General features: G+C 39.5%; 1 long non-coding RNA gene across 1 annotated transcript in view; it reads right to left on the reverse strand.

Annotated features, from left to right (window-relative positions):
* Positions 1–23,996, reverse strand: part of LOC109452126 (uncharacterized) — a 417,227-nt gene that overhangs the window by 60,748 nt on the left and 332,483 nt on the right. The window contains exon 5 of the long non-coding RNA XR_016019177.1: positions 16,521–16,620. This is a non-coding gene — a long non-coding RNA (uncharacterized LOC109452126). The remainder of the gene's footprint in view (positions 1–16,520; positions 16,621–23,996) is intronic.

A 23,996-nucleotide genomic window follows, 5' to 3' on the forward strand; every position in this document is an offset into this window, starting at 1 on the left:
TGGTGACTGTTTGGAGAACTGGAACAACCCTGGCTCAAGAAGGAAATGGTTATCAAGATCTGAGACTCCCTGAGGAATGAGAGGTTCAGCCATATACACAGGTAAGTCACCAAGACCAGCAAAGGTTATTATTGAGGGTGAGAGGGATTTAGAATGGACAGTGGAAGACAGAGACAACAGATATCACTTCTGGTCCCACAACCAACTGTAGCAAAGAGTCTGCAGTTCATCCAACTAACTTCCCTATTATAAGTTTTCCTCCAATAGAGAGGGCCGCCTTCTTAAAGACAAAGAGTAGAATGGTAGTTGCCAGAGGCTGGGGAAAGAGGGGAATGGGGAGTTACTAATCAACAGTCATAAACTTTCAGTTAAGCAAGATGAATAAGTTCTAGAGTTTTCTGTACATCATTGTACCTACATTGTAATACACTAGTACACTGGTACAGTACTACAAATTTTAAGTACAGTAGTACACTTAAGCATCTGTTAAGAGAGCTTAAGTGTTAAGTGTTCTTACCACAATAAAATAAAATTTTAAAAAGGGATTTTATAAGTCACACCTATAATTAAATATACATGGGAGCTACAGACTATATTGTACTCTCATATATATGAAAACTCCGTAGAAATGGAACATTTAACCAATCTTTTCTATCATAAAATAACCAAGTAAAGTAGATGATGCATTTATTCCAAATGGATTACTATTTCATGAGAACATAATATGAAATTTCATATCATATCATTGGTTATTGGAAAACAATGATAATAAGACAGAGTCCATGACCTTAAATAGCTCGCGGGCCAGGAGAAAGAAGCATGTTAACACACTATTTCAGTTTACTAAACAGCCAATTTTGGTTTGGAATATCAAGCTGAGGGGAGTTTCTATTTTCACCCACATCTCTTTAGTTTCATATTCCAGTTATCCCTGTACAAATGAAAGACCCAGAAAAATCTAAAAGCGAAATAAGCTTTGTTGTCAGGCATAATTTAGTTACCCATATTTTGTCATCCTTTTTGGTCAAATATTTTAGTTCTCACTAACTCACACTTGTTTTAGTCCAGTCAGCTTCCAAGAAAGAATCCTCTTTCCAGAATTATTTCTACTAGGCAGCAAAAATTACCAATACTTAGATGATTCAACTCGATAGTTCACAAAACAAGATGGGATGGAGATGGCCTAGGTTCAAGTTCCTGAATTTTAAAAAAGAAAAAAAAATTACCCTGGAACAGAATTGGGACGAGAAAGGCTAAAAATACATTCTTGTGCCCTGTGGGACATCTCTTTAAGAGGATTATTTTGCATCAACAACACCAGGTTCCTCTGAGCCAGCACTATTCTCCTGCGGCAGGGGCGGCCAGTGGGTGTCATTAAGCTCTTAGTCAGCTGACTTCCAGGTGCACACATGGGGCCTGCTTGAGTCTGGTCCCCTCTTTGATTTTTCTGAGGCAGGAAACTTGCCTCTGAATGGTGAATTATAGGAGCCCTGTTGCTTCCAATTTTCAGATTGGAGTGATCTCATGGGGTTGATAGGGGCTTGTTAGGCTTGTTCTATGAAATGCAAAGTGAAGCACCTTTAGCAATAGCCATCCTTTTCTGATGCAGTCAAATAAATAGTTTCCTAGTTTCTTTCTTCTCTCAACTTTGTAAATGAAGCAGAGTTGCCTGGGGATGCAGATGACATTGTTCATACATTACCCACTCACTGCCAGTTTTCAAAAGGAGGAAATGGGGGAGAGGAGGGAAAGAGAAGCAAGGAGAAGAAAGGAGGGGAGAGGAGGGGAGGGGAGGAGAGGAGAGGGGAAGGGAGAGGAGAAGAACTTGAAGATGTTCATTCATTAGGTTTGTGAGATTCATCATTACCATTAGGACTCCACAATGTTTCTAAAGAATTTCCTTTGAAAAACAATATTCAGAATAATGTAATAACGAATGTTGCCATTCTTTCACTCTCAAATACGGGGTGTATATTTAGAGAATATATAGGTAATCTATTAGTTTTTTATTCCAATGAAATTTCCAGGAAAGCTTTACAAATAAATGCTCCTTAAACTTCCAAGAAAATGTTATGTCATGCAGAAAAATAAATGTAAATGAAAGCAATGTCGTTATTGTCTTTCTTTAAAAAATACTTCAAAATGTTAATGTAAAAGCAATTATTTATTTATTTATTTATTTTTGGCTAAATAGGACTGAAGAAACTTTTGAGATAACAAATGTTGCAAAGGGTAAATGTTATCAGGTAGCAATTTATTCCATTTTCTTATAAACCAAGTGAAAAGTAGATTATAATCAAAACAGCTTAGTTTCAGATTAGCTCTTCCTGCATCACTTATGAATATATGTTTTATTTCTCTAACAAGAAGGAAACATACATTATTTTCCAATGACCATGTTGTCCGTGGGCAGGTACAGTTATCTAAACCCATTTTCTGGCAAGTTTCAAGATGCCAAGAAGAATTGCAGTAAGTCTGCACTTCATTCACTCTCCTGCCTCTAGCATCCCCTCAGTTAAGACTGGGAGAGAAAGAAAATCTTTCTGATCTTCTCAAAAATATAGGATGCGGAAAAGATGAAAAACAGATAAAGTTGGGCAACTTTCTATGTGAAGAAAGTCAAGGGGTGGCCAAAAGAAATAACGTGCAAATTCTCATAACTTGAGCACCTACCATGCGCCAGTCACCATTATAGGGGTGTTTACATTGTGGAAATAAATGAAGGCTGGTTATTTTATAAGGGATTCATTTCCTGGGCAGGATCCTGCAGATTATGGGTCTAAGCATGATTTTATATGGTCTAGCCATTCGTTGTCCATGTGTATATTCAGGCTCTCAACATATGTTTCCTCCTCCCATCTTCACCTTCATTTTGTGAATTGGAGATTGTCTTCCATTTTATGAAAAAGGAAACCAAAGCTCAGAAGATGCCAGGATCGTGTCTATAATGATTTAGTTGGCAAGTTGCTGAGTAACAAATTTAACCCAAGTTTGTCACCATGCTACTCATTGTGGAAACAGAAGTCTTCAAATTGGTCCACTGTTTTAAATCTTGGCTTGTCAAGAAGCACAAGCTTTCTTACTGATAAGAGTACTTAGGAGAGCCTTCCCACAGGCAGTCCTTAGGGCCAGCAGTCCTACGTACCATACCCTCACTGCTTCAAAAGAAGCTTCTAGATCTAAAAAAAGGTCTAATGGATGTGGAGCTGCCCCTGTCTGTTAGTGTGCACCTGTTCTCTGTCCATCTCTGCTGTCCTTGGTTGAATGTGACAAATTGCTAGGGGATATCAAAATGAATTCACAGTTGTAGACTAAGACTATTCCATATTGTAGTGGGTGGGAGTGTCATGTGAGAGAAGGGCCAGGCCATTGCAGGAGCTCGTGGTCAAGGCACATCGTCCCTGGGAGATCATGAGGTCAGTATCCAGGAAAACTGATACACAAGGACAGCAGCATCCAGGAGGAGGACAGACTTGTCCCTTTGTCCTGAGCTAGCATCCCTCAGAGCTGCTTGCCCCTTGTTGCTTAGGTAACTCACCCTCTTCCAAGGCTAAGCCATTTCTTATCAACTTCAGCGTCTTCCTTTACCAGTATCTGTTTCCAGGCCTGCCCTGGTATTTCTGCATGACCTGGCATCATTTTCATTGGCTGGTGATGGACAGGTGTCGGAGTACAGCTCTGGAGCCCCAATCCCACCATTTTCCCTGCTTGCACGTTTCTCTGCCACAGAAGGTGTAAGCTCAAGCCTCCTCAGAAACGGACAAGTATTCAATAATTACAACTTCTTGCAGGGCTGCTAGAGTAAGTGGAAACCAAACACCAATGTTTTCTAGGGCTGCCAGAACAAATTACCACAGACTGGGTGGCTTTAAAACAACAGAAATCTATTTCCTCACAGTTCTGAAGGCCGGAAGTCCAAGATTAAGGTATAGGCAGGTTCGGTTTCTTCTGAGGGCCCCTTTCCTTGGCTTGCAGAAAGACACCTTCTTCCTGTGTCCTCACACGGTCTTTCTTCTGTGCATACCTGGGTCCTAACCTTTTCTTAAAAGGATGCTAGTCAGATTGGATTAGGTTCCGTCCTAATGACTTCATTTTACCTTCTTTTTTATTGTCCTATATCAATATTCCTTTAATGGCCCTGTTCTATATACAGTCACATTCTGAGGTACTGGAGGTCAAGACCTCAACATAAGAATTGGGGGGCAGGGGGAGACAATTCAGCCCACGAGGCTAAGGCTTGAGCACTGAAGTGGGTCTCCTGGAAACTCCATCCTCACATCTCAGTGCTTGGATCTCCTTGGTGGACTCTGAAGGCTCTTATACAAGTCACCACCACATGGACCAGGCGCTGGCACCGAGAAAGCTGGTAGCTTGCTTCCTCCCTCAAGACAAGTCATGCCCGACCTGGAGGCAGGAGCGAAGGTCTTGCCCAATACAAATATGCCCAGGAAGTCAAAATGGGAAGCAAAGCGAGGCCACGTGACTTTTGAAGCATACCATCCTGCCCCCTAGACAAGTGAAGATGAATCAACCTCAATTTCTGAACCATCTGATGATTTGCCTCTGTGTAGGAAGCGTTGGAGACTAAAGGTGGGCTGGAAAAAGAGGAAGAAACTCCCTGTCCTGTGGCTAAGGTAACTTGGGGAGCAGGGCAAGACTGCCGGCTCTGCTCTTTGGTTCCTGGCCGTGACCCCCATGCCCAAGAACGCCCTTGTCCTACTCCTGTCCCTACCTTGGCTGCCCAGCCTCACCCCCTGCCGGAGCCCGGTGGCGCTTGCCCCCTGCCCAGTAGGACATTCTCTGTCTGTTTCACAATTTAGGAGCAAAACATCCTTCTCAAGTCTTTAAGATCCAAGCTCTGCCAGGAACTCTACATGAAATATAGATCAAAACCCCAAGGAGTTTGACATTTATATTTTAATAGATTTTTTTTTTCCTTCTTAAAACACCCACAGGCTGTGACTGAAGTGGAAATGTGTTTGCTTTTAATTGCTGCGTGCGCCGCCTCGCCTCTGAGACTGTCAGTCCCCCTGCTCGTAACGTTTGTATCAAACGGAGCTGAGAATGGAGAGGAACAAAAAGTCGGAAAGGCCATGTGAGAGGAGCGATTCTTTTAAAACTCTTTAAAACATGAATCCGGAGAGAGTTTAATTTATGGAAGAAGAAGACTTAGAGGACAGGTCCTTTGAATAATTGTTTCTTGCAACCCAAGCCTCCATTTGGAGAAGTTGACATTTCTCCCCATCTAAATGGTAAATATTGCCAAGTTTGTGGCAGTATCTTTCTGTAACAAACATTTACCGAGTGCCCTGTAGGTTCTGTGGGGCACACAAAAATGAATGAGACATGGCTTTTGCTCCAAATTTCTTAGAACATAATATGCCCAAGATAATTCTCCAGGCAGCACAGATGCCCCAGAGAGACGACACAAGGAGACATTCCCCACCTGAGTCCAGGTGGCCTCATGACCAAAGTTTCCTCATAAAGGTTTTACTTAAAACATTTTTAGGCAAGCTGCTCACACATCTGAGTCTAATATTCTTCTCTGTGTTCAGAAACAGGATTAGTTACAAATATTAAGAATGCTGCTTTCTCAAATAAGAGGATTATAAGCATTCTTTAGAGGTCTCAGAGTGCAATTACTGACACCTCTGCATAATAATAAGTATTATTCTTGCACCAGAAATAGTTTCATCATGAAGAGCAAGGCTGGGTTGAAAGCTGCTCAGAAAATATCTATTTGCGGTCCCCACTGCATCTAAACGGAGTCTGAGAAGCACTTTTGAAAGGACTCCATGAAAAGGAGCCAAGTGCACACACAGATCTCCCTCGCCCCTCTGCTTCCTCCCAGTTTCTGAGCTTGGCGTTCCTTCCTCCTTCCTTCCTAAAACCAGCATTAAACTAGAGCATCTTTGTACCAGAGAAGACTGAGTATATGTCCTCAATCCAAGGTTGGCCCCAATTTCCTTCAGACTAACTAAGTCGTAACCTAAAGTGACCCAATCATGCCTGATGGGTGTAGGGGTTGGAACTTATTTTCATGCAAGGCATGGGGATTGGCACTTAATGTGCACTATGGCCTGTCCTGATCCTGCCTGGAAAACAAGTTGTGGAAAACAAGGTCTCTGCGCTCAACAGCACCCTTGTACCATTGTCACACAGGGCACCTTGTCAAACAGATATATCTCGTCTGCTGCAACTGATTCCTTCTTTCTCAAACCCCAGCATTTGTGCTCCACTCACCGCCCCCACCCCGCCCAACTAACCCCCACCACCTGTGCCAGAGATGTGCTTTGCTAAGATAGATCACACATGTAAAAGTATCATTTCCATTTTAGAGATGAAAAACTGAGGCTCAGGGATTATAAGTGACACATCCTTATACACACTGATGGTGAGTGGTTGGCATACATTCAGTTATTCTAACTCCAGAGTCCATGGTCTTTTCTCTGTGTGAAGAAATGATGGTGTGAATGATATCTTGAAATTTAGAGCTTTGTGGGAAAGATAGTTTTTTAAATATTGTCTTATTTTGCTGTCACCACCACAGCTGTCGGGGAAAGGCATCATGGCCGCACACATAGGAGATACTCATGCTTGGGCAATGGACTCCAACATACATGGATTCTGATCTGGATGCCATCCTTGACTAGCTAAGAAAACGTGGGCTAACCCTTATAACACCTGAGACTCGTTTTTGCTGCTGTTGTTGTTGTTGTTTTAATCCAAAATAGAGGGAGTTGGGGGCATAGTAATAATCCTCTTTTGAAATGCTGATATACACAGTAAGTTAGAATGAAAGTTAAGCTCATTACCTGGCACTTGGTAGTGGCTCCATTGAGTTCAACTGTCGTCCTTCACCTGCCTTAATTTCACACTGGTCTAGGTCAAATTAGGTCATCTATAAGGTTTCTTCCCAGGTTTAAAATTTTATTAAAATGTCCTTCGCCATTTCTTTGTCCTCTTCCTTCTTGTATCTCCGTGACTATTCTTTGTTCACAGATGAGTTCTTCAGGGAATTTGATCAAGACTGATAGGCTGAGGGTTTAATCCAAGCACACGTCCATGGGCTGTAGTTGTGCTGATTCTACATGAGTCTAACTGCAGCGGAGGGAACTCCCCTCTCCCCCGCCACCTTCACCTCCCAGGCTAATGTTATTAACATCAGCCAGAGGCAAGGAAGTGGCAGGTACAAGCAACAGGCATGGCAGATGAATTATCTCAAGCTACTTATTCCTTGGCAGCCAGGCAAACCACCTAGCAATTTATCAGCAGTAAAATTCCAAGTTTTCCCAAATGAATTGGCATAGTGCCCCCACTGGCTTGCATTTTCAGCCTAGTTTATAAAGGAAAAATAAGGACATTTTGTTTGCACTGTCTTTCTCCTTTCTTCTTTTTCCCATTAAAAAAAATAAGTACGTATTAATTCCAGAGATCAATTAAAGAGTAGACAGGAAGACAGATAGTTAGGAAATAGAAAGAATTTGAGGTTCAGAACAAGGTCTGTGCTACACCTGCTTTTAAATATTGATGCAAAAGTTACCCAAGGTTATTCGAGACTAATGCTTGATGATGGAACTGCTCAGTTCTCCCCAACTTGGAGATTAATTTTCTACCTTTAGGCAGGGCTCCACTCCAGTGAGCTTGTTTTCTCTCTTTTCATTAAATCTAATTTGCTGAACCAAATCCTTTGCACCAAAGCACCCCCAACGCCCACTCCCCAACTCCACAAAAAAGAAAAATAACAATAGTTGAAAAGCATATCCAATCAACCAGAAGCAAATGCATTTCTAATTAAAGATTATAAATATGGGTCACATTTTAGAACAAGCAAACACAAGTCAAGCATCATTCTTCTTGATTTGTTCCGGGTCATTGTTCTTCTCTGCCTGGCTGCAAAACACTAATGGATCATCTTGATAAAAATTCATTTTTTCATCCATCTGTTATATTGCACTTTTAATGTCAATTTCTCCTAATGTTTCTTGATTTTGCACCAGCTGCAAACACACTGCATTTTATTAGAATAAAGTCTCCTGTCTCTAACCCTCTAATTGAGGGAAGTAGCTGCAAGACCATTTTCTCCTCTGCATTTCCAGTTCTAAGTTTCAGCATGTGTTAGCATAATGCTCTGATTCAATACCATTTCCAAAGGCAAAGACTCTTGTGAATCAATTTCTTGATTCAGAACCAGGTCAGATCAAATAAGCAGTTTATACACATAAAAAAGAGTGGGATTTGAGGGCAGTCCATGTCAAAGGCAATAGAGAAGGGAATATTTCATGTGGGAAACAATTCTTAAAGCAGGGAAAATTTTGTTCTATCCTAATCAAATGGGAAAATGAAAGACGCAAAAATCCTCTAATTTTTCCACAGCCATCTGAGAAAATGGATAGAAGTTTTTAAAATGAGAAATGTGCACACAGATCACTTCTGAAACTCATAGATGAATTATAAAATTATGTGCTAGAAAGGTAGAAGTAGCTCTCAGCAAATCCAAACCTCAGCCTTCCTTCACTGACTGTAACTCCAGATGTTAGAAGACAGACTGGAAACTTGGCAAAGTGACAGAAGAAGGCATGACTCAAAAATCAAGGACACATAGTAATGTAATAGGTGAGGCACAGAAGGTAAAGTTAGACACAGCTTACAGATGAAGACATTGAAATGCAGGGAATTGGAGTGATTCACTCAAGATTAACATTGGCAATAACAACAAAAAATCAGACTGTTGAAGTTGCGTCATAACTTGTAGACTTTGGGACACATTGAAAGCAACATGAGGGAGCACATCATGGAGACTGTGAAAATCAGTGTTTTAAGAAAATGAAGGAGAGTTTTGGTAGAGGTTCTCCAGAGAAACGAATCAATAAGATGATAGATGATAGATAGATAGATAGATAGATAGATAGATAGATAGATAGATAGATAGATAGATAGATAGATATGATACATAAATAAGTATGTAAATTTATTATAAACAGTCGGTTCACATGATTCTGGAGGCTGAGAAGTCCCATAATCTGCACTCTGTAACCTAGAGCCCCAAGAGAGCCAATGGTAGAGTTCTAGTCCAAATTCAAAGACCCGGGAGCCAGGAGAGCCAGTGGTGGCCGACCCAGTCCATGTCTGAATAACTGAGAACCAAGAGAGACTGTAATGTAGGTTACAATCTAAGTGCAGGATAGACCTATGCCCCTGCTTGAGAAGAGTCTGGCAGAGTGAACTCTCCCTTACTTCACCTTTTATTCTGTTCAGGCTTTTGATGGGTTGGATGAGACCCACCCATTTTGAGGACAGCAACTACTTTACTTAACAATTCAGTGTTAACCTCATCTAGAAACACCTTCATAGACACATGTAGAACGATGTTTAATCAAATTTGTAGGCACCCCATCTCCCAGTCAAGTTGACACACACACACTGAATCATCACATTCCATACAGCACATTGGTTCTCCAGTACACCGAGTCGTATCTGCTTATGGATTTAGAACAACCTATCAATTTCTATTCATTCTGGATAGAATTATCTTGGAGGCCCCAAAGACAATTATAAATCTAAAAATATTTCCCTTATTCTTTTGCTTTCTAGAATATAGCCCCCACGCCTTTCCATTATCCACAAAACCTATGAAATGTTGCTCCCTCAGCTTCCTCTTTGCACTGCCCACCTCATCCTCCACGCTACTCCACTGGCCCCATCCCCACCACCGGACTGTAGCTATTCTATCAGCCTGGGAAGCTTGTCCACCTTATCTTTACGTGGATGGTTCCTTCTCATCATTCAGGTCTCCCTTCAAATGTCTCTTCCTCAAATATATCTACCCTGACCACCCTATGTCGGGTCTCCCTGTCCATCACTTTTTGCTTGGCAGTAATTCTTTACATTGGGCTTAATGCTAGCTGACGTGTTCTTTTTTATTTGCTTCCTGATTCTTGTTCCACACAAAAACCTTCTAGAGAAGAAAATATACACTGATGACTGGTACATAATAGAATCTTGATAAAAGTTTGCTGAATGAATGAGTGAACTCTTTAGAGAGGCAAAGCAAGTGAACACCTGACCAGATACAGCACAACCACAGACAAACTGATGAGAAGGCAACGTCCCCCTTTAGTGTTGGTGCACATTCTGATGTAAAAGAAAAGGGATGAAAAAGCAACCCTCCCTAGCATCTTACTATATTTCTCCACTTCCATTACGTGCCCTCTCCCCTGAAGTGTCAATGTGTCTGATAAATTTAAAGCACTAATACTATAAAAAAGTTTTGGATAAATACCCAGAAATAAAATTGCTGGATTATAAGGTAATTCTATTTTTCATTTTTTTGAGGAGCCTCCAAATTGTTTTCCATAGTGACTGCACCAATTTGCAATCCCACCAACATACTTTAAATATTGGTGGCTGTTATGGGTCTTTTATTCTCTAGATTGAGAGCTCCTTCACAATTGCTTCTTCTTTCTCTTTGAATTCCCTCTGCCAAAGCCAGGGATAAAGCAGACTCAATAAATGTTGGTTGAATGAATGATTCACTCTGTTATTATGTAATTTTGCTAAATCCACTATAAACCAAGTTATACGATGTTACCATTTCCATATCATATCAAAAGTGAGAAGGTGCTGGGTGAAATAAGATCAAGTGTCCAATTAACAGAGTTTATACTATAGTGATTTGAAGAAAATTGGAGTACACAGGAAGCCCTCATCTTTATGCAAGGTTTGTTAAGTACACCAACAGACTTTTCTCACAGAATTTCCTATCCAGAACGATGATAGGAACAGAGAGTAGACAGAAGTCAAGACTTAAATGGCAGCAAAGACAATAAGAGCAGGAGCGAGAGCTTAGATTGTCACCAAAACAGTAGATCCTTGGTGGGTCAGAACCTGAGGCTGGTTGAGGTCAACAGGAGATATAACATGCAGGTTGGGACATTTGTGAGAATTAGAATGGTTGGGGAATTCAGAAGAAGGCATGATGAGGAATAGAGAAAATGTTTTATATAATATAAAGACTTACCCTAGACATAATCTTACCAAAGGGGAGCCATCCTAAATGTCTGATTACTTGAGTCAAAATTAAAGACATTGCCCTAGAGAGCTTGTGTTGAACAAAAGCTCTATGTGTTGGTTGGTGATTTAAAAAAATGATTCAGAGTCAAAGTATATGTATATTTTAAGAACTGAAGCAGTTCATAGGGTAATTTGTTGATGGCAGAGCCATGAGGTGGAGGAACTTGGATTCCTTAGTTATCACATTCAGGAGAGAAACTGAACAAGAAATAAATTTCTGTCTGTTAAATCAATGAGATGTCGGGTTAATTTGTTAACATGGCAAGCGTGTCTCATCCTAACTAAAATGGACCAAGTATTAGGCCGCTAATTAAATCTCAATATTATATATACTAATTCAAAAAGATATATTCACCCCTATGTTCACAGCAGTATTAGTTACAACAGCCAAGATATGGAAGCAACCCAAGTGTCCATTAATCAATACATGACTGGATGTACATATATACAATGGAACATTACACAACCATAAAAAAGAATGAAATCTTACCATTTGCAACAACATGGTTAGACCTAGAGGATATTACACTAAGTGAAATAAATCAGACTGAGAAAGACAAATACCATATGGTCTCACTTATATGTGGAATCTAAATAAATAAATAAGTAAATAAATGTTCTGACATGGTAACATAAGAAGTTAATAATATATTAATAAATATAGTTTTAAAATCTACTAATTGTTCAAAATAATATATCACTAAATAATTTTGGATTATAAAGATAATTTAAAGATACTTAGAAAACAATTCATAATGAAAATAGCACTTGTCCAAAGTCATGTGACAAAACTAACGCATACCAAAAATTTTTTATAGTATTAATGCTTTAAATGTATCAGACACATTGACACTTTAGGCGAGAGGGCACATAATGGAAGTGGAGAAATACAGTAAGATGCTAGGGAGGGTTGCTTTTTCATCCCTTTCTTTTACATCAGAATGTGCACCAACACTAAAGGGGGACGTTGCCTTCTCATCAGTTTGTCTGTGGTTGTGCTGTATCTGGTCAGGTGTTCACTTGCTTTGCCTCTCTAAAGAGTTCACTAGCGCCATCAAGGAACTCATAGTCCAGTGAGGAAGACAGAATGATCAGAGAGATGTAATCGTGAGTTTTAGATACTCGGGGGGAAAAAATGAGTTCACTATACCATGGGAATGAAGACTGAGCAATCAGATTTCCCTGGCATTTGAGGAAAGCCTTCATTGTGGTGGAGGTATTGGTTTGCTGTCTGTGCCACTATGTTTTATCTTTCCACTGCTTCTGCTCTATCCACCTTGATCATTTTTTTGACTTCTTCTACTTTCCAATCAGTCATGCTACTAGAAAGGAACCCCTGGAATGTGGGTGATCCGTGATCCGTGTGGCTAGCAGGTGTTAATGCTATCTCCTTTCTTCACTTGGCACAGCCTTCCTGTCACCACAAACCTTCAGATGCTGCAAATGACAGTTGGTTATAAACATTCAAGTGCATCTGCAGGACTACCTTGATTAGTGTGACTGCAAGTGAAGGTTTCAAAACTTGCAGTGGGACCAGGGCCTTGTCACTATACAGCACACAGCTAAACATGAAATGCTTGTTTGCATGTTTCCTGTGAACATCACAGTAACTCTATTTTCCCAGTTAATTGATTCTGTCCCAAATATAACCAGACAACATTAAGTGACTCTTCCCAAAATAGCATCCATGCTAATTATGTATCTTTTGACTTGAAAACTGTCTCATCCTTGAAGGACTTAAATTGTATTATATTTACTCGTCACATACCTCAGAACACAGAAATCTGCAGTCCTTCAGAATCTCTAGAAAATTTGAATGAGAAATTTAGACTAATATTTGTTACAATGAGGATTTAATATATCTCTGGAAAATATTCGTCCTTCACATGGTGACTTCCCATGGACGTGTATAAATTTGAGGTCTGTGCTTATATTTATTTCCACAAATACCCAGAAAATATTTGAGGTAACTTATAAGCTATTTTAAGAGCTGACAAAATTGCAAACATTAAAAGCAGAGATAAAGAAATTTGGCAAACAAGGGCAGGGGCAAGTTGAAGATACTGAAATCACAAAAAAGCATATTATAATGACCCACATAACTATTGGTGTAAAACTAACAATAAAACATAGTTTGTTTAAGTTAGAATCATTCTTTGGAAAAAGGTAAACTGATACGGGGAAAAAGCAGACTTATTGCAAAAACAATAAAAGAAAACAAATGATGTCTATAAGATACAAGAAAAAATAAACACCTGCTTATCTGTATAACTTTCATCACACAAACATAACATGGCTTCCACACCCTTGGAAGAAAACCCAATTCAGTGAAAGTCAGTGCTGAGCAAAGATTAGCTGATGAACCCAAAGCACCACTGATCTTAAAAAGACATGGAAAAGAAATTTTAAAGGCTAAAATAGGAGTTTTGTGGAACCATGAGTAGGTGGCACAAAGCACCCTGAGGAAAGCTAAATGGAGCCATAAGAGGAATCAAGAAAAGGAGAAATTTGGGTTTGGAAATAAATATGCTTATCTCACCATGAGTGATTAAAATCTTTGGTGGCACAGGGTAGGTGTGGGGTCAGTTAAAAAATCAGGTTGTTGTAAATACCCACAAAATGACAGACTTTATAATCAGCAAACTTTGTTGAACAGGAAAAGATGGAGCCTCAGTCTTCTGGAGCCTAAAGAATTTGCTCTATAAGTAAAACCTACTGTGAATGAATCATAAATTTAGTTCTAAGTGTTCTAGCATGCAATAGAAACTTTCTCTGTTACAAGACTCGAAATATCCATGAAATAAAAATAAGCCAATGGCTTGGGAAATTTGCAATGTTCCTTAATACTAATATCCTATAGGAATTTCTCCTAGAGGAGAGAGAGAGAGAGACAGAGAGAGAAAGAGAGAGAGAGAGAGAGAGAGAGAGAGAGAGAGAGAGAGAGAGAGAGAGAGAGAAAGAAAGAAAGAAAGAATGAATCTTGTGATACGATGAATGCAGTGAGCTATACAACACACTTATTCTAATCCCTGCTAAGGTTTCTGAAAGCCATTTCTTACATCAAAGTAGTCTGAACAGATATTACTAGCAAAATAAATTTCAGTGTAACAAATATCCTTCCATGCAAGGTCTTGGACAAAGTTCTCTGGTTAGTCTGTGTGACCCAGGTGTCTATTTAAGGATATCGGAAAGAGGATGGGCTGGTGTGTATCAAACAATCCTCTCTGATTACCATTCCTCTTGGCCGATCTTTGCATAAACATGAAGCTTGGTCTAGTTTCTCCAGGTGAGAAGCCTTGGGTTCAACTTGCCCCTGTTTTTTGTAGCATACCGAACTATAGGCCTGAGAGACCAGCAAGCCAAGGGCAGGGAAATAAGCTTTTGTGGAAACTGAGGAGACAGATTAGAGCAAGTGCCTGAATGCAAGTCTAACCTACTTCCCCTGTAAGTGAGGTGAGGAAGTGAGACAAGGAAGAACTGGTCTGGGGGTGGGATTCATTCTGGAAATTCATTCTAATCTGCTCATTAAGAAATATGTTTAGCTAAGTGAGAACCCCAAATTCACGTCTATCTGCATTGCTGGAAAAAAAGGCAGAGCTAAGTAGACAAAAATAAACAAAGAAAGTTTTAAAAACACTTCAGAAAGCACCAGCCATGTATCTAAATATTGGGCTGTTCTATTTTCTAAAGGACTATCGAAGATAAACCATTTATCGGATGTACAAACAGGTAACTCCATAAGGCAACTTGCAGAAGGGAATTAGGATATGTAAGCAATTTAGAATGACCGTCTTGGAATTCCACACTAATTTACATTCCCACCACCAGTGTATGATCGCGTCTGCTTAGTTCATACCCTTGGCTGCACCTGGAGCATTATTGTGCCCTTATCTTCCAAAACTAAAATGGACTTTGCTGTTCACTAAATAATTCAATTTCTAGGAATTTACTCTTCAAATATACATGTAGAGTATACCACCCGGAATGTCTGCCTCAGCAAGAAGCTGGAAACAACGTTAATGTCTGTCCGTAAAGGACTGACTGAAGTTTACTCACACAATGGAATTCTGTACTATCATCAAAGAGGATAAATCTATATGGACTGATGTGGAAATATTTGTTAAATATTAAGTTACTGAGAAAGGTGCACAAGTGTGACTAATGCAACTGTTGTGTATACGTGTGTACTTACGTGCAAGTGTTTGTATGTATGTTGAAAAACTATTACAGCAAACTATTAATAGAGAGAGAGAGACGCTGATAAACTGCAACCAGACTCAAACAGCTCACCCAGGCCTCTTACCCAAACCTCACCACGAAAATCTGTGTTCTTTTCACCCTACAAAAGAGTAGACACGTCTGGCCTCCATTTCCAAACTAATCATACAAGCTCGTAAATGGTACTTGACTAGTAGTCAAATGGCAAGTTCTTCCCTCTCACACATTGTTTCCTACGATCATTGTTGTATCTTAGAGTTTGTTTTCTTTTCTTTTTTTTAATAACTATAAAATAAAATCTCCTAAAGGGCAAACCCAGGGATCTTCCTTTCAAACAAGCACCATCCCAACCTCTTTTGAGTCATGCTTTTCTGGCAAAGGACCTCATTTGTTGCTATTATTGCCTGAGTTCAAGATTTATCACCACACCCTGCACAGGCACAACTGTGTCTCCCATTGGATGTGCCCTCCCATTGGATGGATGCTCTGGCCTTTTATCCTAACATAACACCCCCTGCTGCCCTTGTCCGTCATCAAGAACTCCTCCATTTTTTCATGGCTATCACTCAGAAACCCGGACAAGGGATCAATGAACACCCAGTTAGTCTGCTCATTCACATTGGGCTTGCACTCACTCGCTGGTGTCAAGCTTGCCCGTTGTTTAGCACAGCCTTACGAAGTTATTAACTTATCATGTAATACTTGCATTTTTATAGAGATTATGTACCAAAATCGTTGAGTAAGGTGACAAATCAGAGGTGATTCCAAATGCCGAAGCACAAGGCAAGATAGTTGGCTAACTTTAGGAGACGTGTTTTACAAAATGATAATACTAAATCTTAGAATCATACTTGCTATATTGTGAGTTATTCACACTATAAGAGGAACACAGAGTTGAATGAAAGATGAGCACGTTCACATAGGGCACTTAGGTTGATTTCTTATTGTTCTTCAAATGCTTAAATGTTTCTAAAATTCAGTTGTTGATGAGCAGCAAAGAGCAAACCTCTTTGCACTGAGATGCTAAAGTCTCTTTTGTATTCACTATCAGCTGTGTCCCCAAATCACAATTGTAGTCTCTTTACTCTAAATGCAATATTTATTTTTTGTTGTAAATTTTAACAACTAAAGCTTTTATTATAATTGGTAGATATCTTAGTCAGTTTGGGCTGTGATAACAAAGTGCCATAAACTGGATGGTTTATAAACAACAGACATTTATAGCTCACAGTCCTGGAGGCCGGAAGTCTGAGATCAGGGTGCCAGCATGGTCAGGTTCTGGTGAGGGTCCTCTCCTGGGCTGCAAACTGTCATCTTCTGTATCTTCACCTGGAAAAAAAGGTAAGACAGTTCTTAGGGTCCCTTTTATAAGAGCACTAATCCCTTTCATGAGGTTCCACTTTCCTGACCTGATTATCTCCTAAAGGCCTGACTTCCTATACATGTAGAATCTGGGGTTAGAACTTTAACATGTAAGTTTTGGGGGGAACACGACACTAGGTCCATTGCAATAGAATCTTTAAGCTTTTTGGGATGCAATTATGCTTATATGTGCCCAATGACAATTCTGTATTTATTGTTGATCCGTAGTTGTTTTTAATTCACCAAGAACATTGCATATATTATACTTCCAACAATATTTCTGTGCTTATTAATACTACAAACATGATTTTTCTTCTAATTGTACTTTCAGTAGCATTTATAATAATGTCAGATTTGTCATCTTTGACAGAATGAAATTCCCAAAACTTTACCTTGATTTTCTGAATAAATAAAAAATTGATCAATAATTGTAATGATCTTATCTGATGTTTTTTTACTTCAAAGATCAGATAATATCATTCAACTGTCTGCAAAGATCTTTTTTTCTAAGGGAGCCAACACATTAACAGGTATGATTTTGGGGGGTGACGGGGTACATACATAAGAAAACAAAATCAAAACAAGAAAAAGAAATTTAGAACAATATTCAATTGATCTAAATACAAAGCCGCGTTGCGCACCATCTTCAGTTGCACGTGTTGCTCTGTCATGTCTACACAGAGTCTGCCATCAGTGATATCACTATGGCCTTCTTAGCAGATGGTTAAATGTCAAAAAATATTTTGAGCAGGTTTCACAGTCACCATCAGCTTTCCAGACAAATGAACATCTAGTGCTTAATTTCTCGTCAAACATGCACTTTTGCTTTTTGAACTCATTGCTGGCAAAAAAGTTTCTTGCAAAACAAAGAAACAAACAAATAAAAGGAAATTATCAAAGAATCAAGTAAATAAGGCTAAAGATTTGCCACAACAAAATCAATGCTAAAGCCACTGTAGCAAGGGAGTCCGACTGCTCTCTGGACGCTCTATGGCAGAGCCACTCAGTCGCCACAGCATGAAGGTACTGAAGTAACACGTAGCCTATAACTCCCGCTGTTCCCCACGGCCCTTCCTGATGGGCAAACCAAGTGGCTGGCAGGAGAAGCAGCAACAAATACTTCTCCCACCTCCATGGAGAGCAGAACGAATGAGCTGTCCCTACTAGCATTCCCCCAAACACTTCATTTCACCAGCAAGTGCCTGCATGCTGTCCTTGGAAGGGAGGTGTTGTTTGACACTGGACAGGATGAGGAGAAGAGAGACATTACCACTGGGTGTCATTCAAATGTAACCACGTGTTAAAGAGAGAACTCTGTTCACCACAGTATTAGCCATCATGGCAGAAAAGGTAATTGTTCACATAAACCCAGCATGATTATCTGGAGGTTCACACAGTGACTTATATATTGACATGTAACCTCCTTTTTTGACCAAGGAACCTCCTTTAAATGGGATGCAACAGTGAGAACAAAATCCTTCTGTCCTTTCACAGAAGCTGTTAACCTGATGCAGTGTTGAACCAGTTTCTTAAAGATAAACCTGATGCATCAGCTTAGAGATGATAGCCTGAAAACATATGGCATATACCTTAAATCAACAGTACACGGCGTCGTGTTGTCCAGTCGGTGGAACACAATGGTTCAGGAACCCAGGTGTGGAAGGAGTTGTCTTACTTACCAGCGTTCCCACTGACTCAGTTGAGAATTTATGCTTCCTCTCCTCACGAATCTTGGCTCAATAAGTGTAGAGGTTCTTGTCCCAAAGGGGAAGACTTTCACAGATTGTACAGGAAATATTCCACTCAACTGAAAGCCTCTTGTCACCTTGGCCGCCCGCTGCCTGTACAGAGCAGGCAAATCAAAGAGCTTCCATACTGGCATGGATAATGGACTCTAACCATCCTAAGGAGGTGGATCACTGGTCCTTAGAGGAATGAGGGACAGAAACATTAGGTGATCCTCTAGCAGCCCCATGCTAGGTTTTATTCTAATTGGACAAATAGAGCAACAAGGATTAAAAACTCAGAGCAAGGGCAGGGAAGGAATGAATAATTATAAAGTAATAATACCATCTATCACAGCAAGTTAAACCAAAAGCTCATTTTGATGTGCTCTGGATTGGAGCAAGTTTCCTCCAGGTTCTACTTTGGGATTTTAATTACTTTCCATTATCATTAATAGTTGCCTTACCAGAAGCATCAATTTCCCATTTATCCTCTTATAATGCAGGACAATGCCAGATAACACTGCCCAGGCTCAACAGAACATTGTAGAAGGAGATTAGAGTGCTGCACAGATTATTATTTTTTACAGAATTACTTTCAAGACAAATTGAATTTCATTGCCTGAAATGAATTTTTATGTTTCACGGAGAGAGGACAAATGGGTGTCAGCCATTACAAAGGACATGACTATGACATAATTGAAAGAAATCAAACTGATTTTTATACATGCGATTTAAAGCTCTCTTTGAATGAGCTTTAGGAGGTTTGTGTCAAGATCCAAACATATGATTCATTACTGCAAAGTACAAGTGACAAAATTAAGATTACTGTGTTTCAATGGACAAATAGAGAGGCTACATAACGCTCATGATCACTGATATTTTTCAAACTCAAATACCAAGACTGACTTGAAGATGAGAATTGAGATGTCGTCAACAGTGATTACACACTGAAGTCCATGTGTCCAACAATATTGCTTATTACCAATATTAAACAAGATTTTGTAAGAAAAACAAAATGTAACAAGATTCATGAAGATACACATCAGAGAATAGAAGTGTCTTTTCACGATGGTGGCTGAACAAGTTGTTATGCTGGGCTGTACCTCTGGGATGTACCCATCTACAGCCTGAGGGCCACCAAGGTTGGTTGAAATTTCTCACTAGGAAAATCAGACTCTCTCAGCCCTACCAGTGTTGGACTGGAGGATGACTGGTTGTGTATAGTGAAGGGGAAAGAAGAATCAAGACTATCTCCCAGGTTTTGGGCTCAAGCTACTGAATGGATATGGTGTCATTCCCACTGGGCGAGATAAAGATAAAATGGGCTAGGAAAGATCTCATAAATCCCTTCAAAACTCACCACAAATATACCATGCTTCTTCTTACTCCATAGAGAGCTAGAAGTTTTGCATTTTCGTCAGGTTTTGACAATGGACTATTTGAAAGCAGAGTACTTGTCTTTCTCTTCTGAAATTCACTGGATGGGACTGTACAGCTGAAACACTCCAGACAGTGATTCTGAAGCTTGTCCTCTCCTTTCTCTGCACTCACCAGTGTCTCTCAGACTATTTTTGTGCATTTAATTTTTTTTTTCCTTTGAAGAAACTTGTAGTGATATTGTTGTCTCACTCAATTTCAACTAACTCCTCAAGCTGAAGTGGGAGCATAAATTTGCAAGATGGTATTTCAAAGGCTAAACTTAGTGATGAAAAACAAGTTTTCTTTTCATACAAGAGAAGTTATATGAATAAAGTTGACATATCCAGTACCAGAAGTGGCTTTATTTATGACCAAGAAAAGATAAAATAATTTGAAGATAATTACAACATCTAACTTTTTATTCCAAAATATTAATCCTATTGCCTACCATTCAGTCATTTCAATTTTGTTCCTTTTGATCTTGAAAGTTGCTCTTCCATAGGAAACATAGTCAATAATATTGTAATAACTATGTATGGTGTCGTAACGTGTATAAATGTCTAGTCACTATGTTGTACACGTGGAGCTAACACAATGTTATGGGCCAACTGTAATTGGAAAGTAAATTAATTTTTTTAAAAAAAAGTTGCCCTTCAATAAATGGAATTTTCACTTCCTTGATAATCTCTTCAAAGACTGCAGTCAAGGAAACTAAATAAACTTGTCCATGAGGATAAAATTAGGCCAGAAGTGGTCTAACCTTTTCTTGTTATTATCTAACAAGCGCCAGGAATGGGCCACTCAGAGTGAACGTAATATCAAGCAAACACATACTATGATCTGACCATGAAGATATTATTGAAATTGATCTTAAGAGATTTCACTCTTCTCAGAAATTGGCAGCCCTTCACATTATTCTCAGGACTGCAGCCCTTCAAGAATAAGAACAGGAAAGAAGAAAGCAAATATTACAGTATTGTAACAAAGCAACAGAAGGCTAATATGGTTCACAAAGTCCTTTCATATATGTTAACTCAGTTATACTTGACAACAACCTTTTGAGGAAGGTATTAGAGAGAAAATTGCAAAGGCTAGAAAAGTCACACACAGAGTAGTGGGGTAGGCAAGATTCAGACCCAAATCTCTCAATATCTAAAAACTGTACTCTTATCACTGTCTCAAGAGGAGAAATCAATGAGCTACAGTGGAAGTTCCTCAAAAAATTTAAAATAGGATTACCATTTGATCAATAATTCCACTTCTGGGTATATACTCAAAAGAATTGAAAGCAGGTCTCAAGGAGATATTTGTATACCCAAATTTACAACAGCATTATTCATAATAGCTAAAGGAACCTAAGTGTCCATCAACAGATGAAGGGGTAAGCAAAATATATATTCACATATATATGAATATTATTCAGCTTTATAAAGGGAGGAAATTCTGATACATGCTACAACATAGATGAGCCTTGAGGACATTATGCTAAGTGAAATAGCCAGTCACAAAAAAACAAATACTATATGATTCCACTTATATGAGGTACTCAGTTTAGTAAAAAGCATAGAGATAGAAAGTAGGAGGGTGGTTACCAAGGGTTGCAGAGCAGAGGAATGGGGAGTTACTACTTCCTGGATACAAAATTCTGTCTTGCAAGGTGGAAAGAGCTCTAGAGATGGATGGTGTTGATGGTTGCACAACGTTGCCAATGTACTTAATATTACTGAACTGCACACTTAAAAACAGTCGCTTAAAAATGACTAAACTTACTTGAAACAATAAACTGCATAGAAGAAAACATAGGTACTAAACTTATGGACCTTGGGTTCAAAGAGCATTTTATGAATTTGGCTCGAAAGGCAAGGGAAGTAAAAGCTAAAATAAATGAATGGGACTATATCAAACTTAAAAGCTTCTGCACAGCAAAAGAAACCATCGACAAAATAAAGAGACAACTAACTGAATGGGAGAAGATTTTTGCAAACAGTGCCTTGGATAAGGGGCTAATATCCAAAATATGCAAGGAACTCATACAACTCCACAACAAAATAACAAACAACCCAATTGAAAAATGGGCAGAGACCTGAAGAGATCTCCAAAGAGGACATACAAATGGCAAATAGACATGTGAAAAAATGCTCAACATCACTAATCATCAGAGAAATGCAAATAAAAACCACAATGAGACATCACCTCACCCCAGTTAGAATGGCTATCATCAACAAGACAAATAACAAGTGTTGGAAAGGCTGTGGAGAAAAAGGAACCCTCATACACTGTTGGTGGGAATGCAGATTGGTGCAGCCGTTATGGAAGGCAGTGTGGAGGTTCCTCAAAAAATTCCGAATAGAATTACCATATGACCCAGCAATCCCTCTCCTGAGTATCGAGCCAAAAAATCTGAAAACATTTATCCATAAAGACAAGTGTGCTCCAATGTTCATTGCAGCTTTGTTTACAGTGGCCAAGACATGGAAACAACCAAAATGTCCTTCGATAGATGAATGGATAAAGAAGTTGTGGTACAGATACACAATGGAATACTATTCGGTGGTAAGAAAAGATGAAATAGGACCATTTGTGACAACATGGATGGATCTTGAGATTATAATGCTAAGCGAAATAAGTCAGACAGAAAAAGTAGAGAACCATATAATTTCACTGATATGTGGTGTATAAACCGAAAACAACAAAAGAACAAGACAAACAACTGAAAGAACAAAAATTCACAGACATAGACAATAGTTTTAGGGGTTACCAGAGGGTAAGAGGGGAGCAGGGCTCTAGAAGAGAGTAAACGAGGTCTAATATATAGTAATGGAAAGGGAACTGACTGTGGGTGGTGAACACACAATGTGAAATATAGATAACGTATTTCAGAATTATACACCTGAAATCTATGTAACTTTACTAACAATTGTCGCCCCAATAAACTTTAAAGAAAAAAAAAGATGAAAATTTGTATACCTGAGAGCCGTCATGAATAGGGGAAATAACTTTCCTAGTTGAAACATCCAAAATGATTGTTACTCAGCTGCTCTAAAATACTTATTGAGGGCCTGGAACAGAACTGGGGATGCAAAGATGAGATCCTTTCAAGAAAGGAGCTCACAGCCCAGTGTGCAAACCCAGAAATCACGGTTGTGAGAAGTTTGCACAAAGTACAAATAGAACAGGAGAGAAGGGATCATTCTGATGTGGACATGAGGAAAGGGGGTCAAGGAAGTCCTCATGGAAGGGTGCAAGAGCTGGAGCAAGTCTGAAATGAACTTGGGATTCCACCAAGAGAAATCAGTGAAAGGCGCACTCCAGGCCCAGAGAAGAATCAACACTAAAACTGAAGCATCGAAGGGCAATTGTAGCTAGGACAGTTGTACATAGACAGAAGGCTAGTGTGGCACAAACCCAGGCAATCCCACCTTGAGTGTTGACTGTATTGTAGAGTGAGCTACTTAATCTTTCCAAAATTTACCCTCCGTGTTAGTAAAATGAGGCTAAGAATCCCTACCTTACAAGGATACTGTGATAATTAAAGGTGCTTAGGGGTGTTTATAGTTTGGCACAGGGGCTGGCATATGGGAAATACCCGTCAATGTATAGCTATTATGATCTATCTATTTCTCACAATGCATATACCAGACCAGCCTCCTGGCTGAGCCTCACATGTCCATTGAACGTTAGGACCCAAGGAGGCTGAAACGACCTGTCAAATCTGACCTCCTGGCTTTCCAGGTGAAAAGTTAGTGAAAGCTGTGGAGGGCCAGCAAGGTGTGACACTGGGGACTTTCACTCTCCCAGCAGACTCCTTCAAAGCCATAAATCAACTCTCTCCACTCCAGCCTGGAAAACTTTACGTTTAGGAGCCTGAAGGCTCTTTTTTTCTCGCCAAACCAGTTTTCCCCTGACATAACAATAAATTACTCATTTCAGTTGGGACAGGGCCAACTCAGATGACTTTCAAACAGCAGGTGGCACTGGCCTGGAGGGGAATGTGCATCCCTGGGGAAATTCTCAGGCATGACAAGGACGTAAGCTAAAAAATAAAAATAAGAAAATAAAATAAATAAACAAGATCGCCAGAGTCCACGTTTCTCCTTGGAGATGGAAATTCCTCCCAATACCAGCAGGTTTAGCATCGCCTTTGTCCAAACCTTGCAATCTTGCTGAACGCCCCCATTCATCTCCCCTTCACACCAA

This window comes from Rhinolophus sinicus, chromosome 1 (genome assembly GCF_057876585.1).
Source record: "Rhinolophus sinicus isolate RSI-liver-muscle chromosome 1, RSI-T2T, whole genome shotgun sequence".
In the NCBI taxonomy this organism is placed as follows: Eukaryota; Metazoa; Chordata; class Mammalia; order Chiroptera; family Rhinolophidae; genus Rhinolophus; species Rhinolophus sinicus.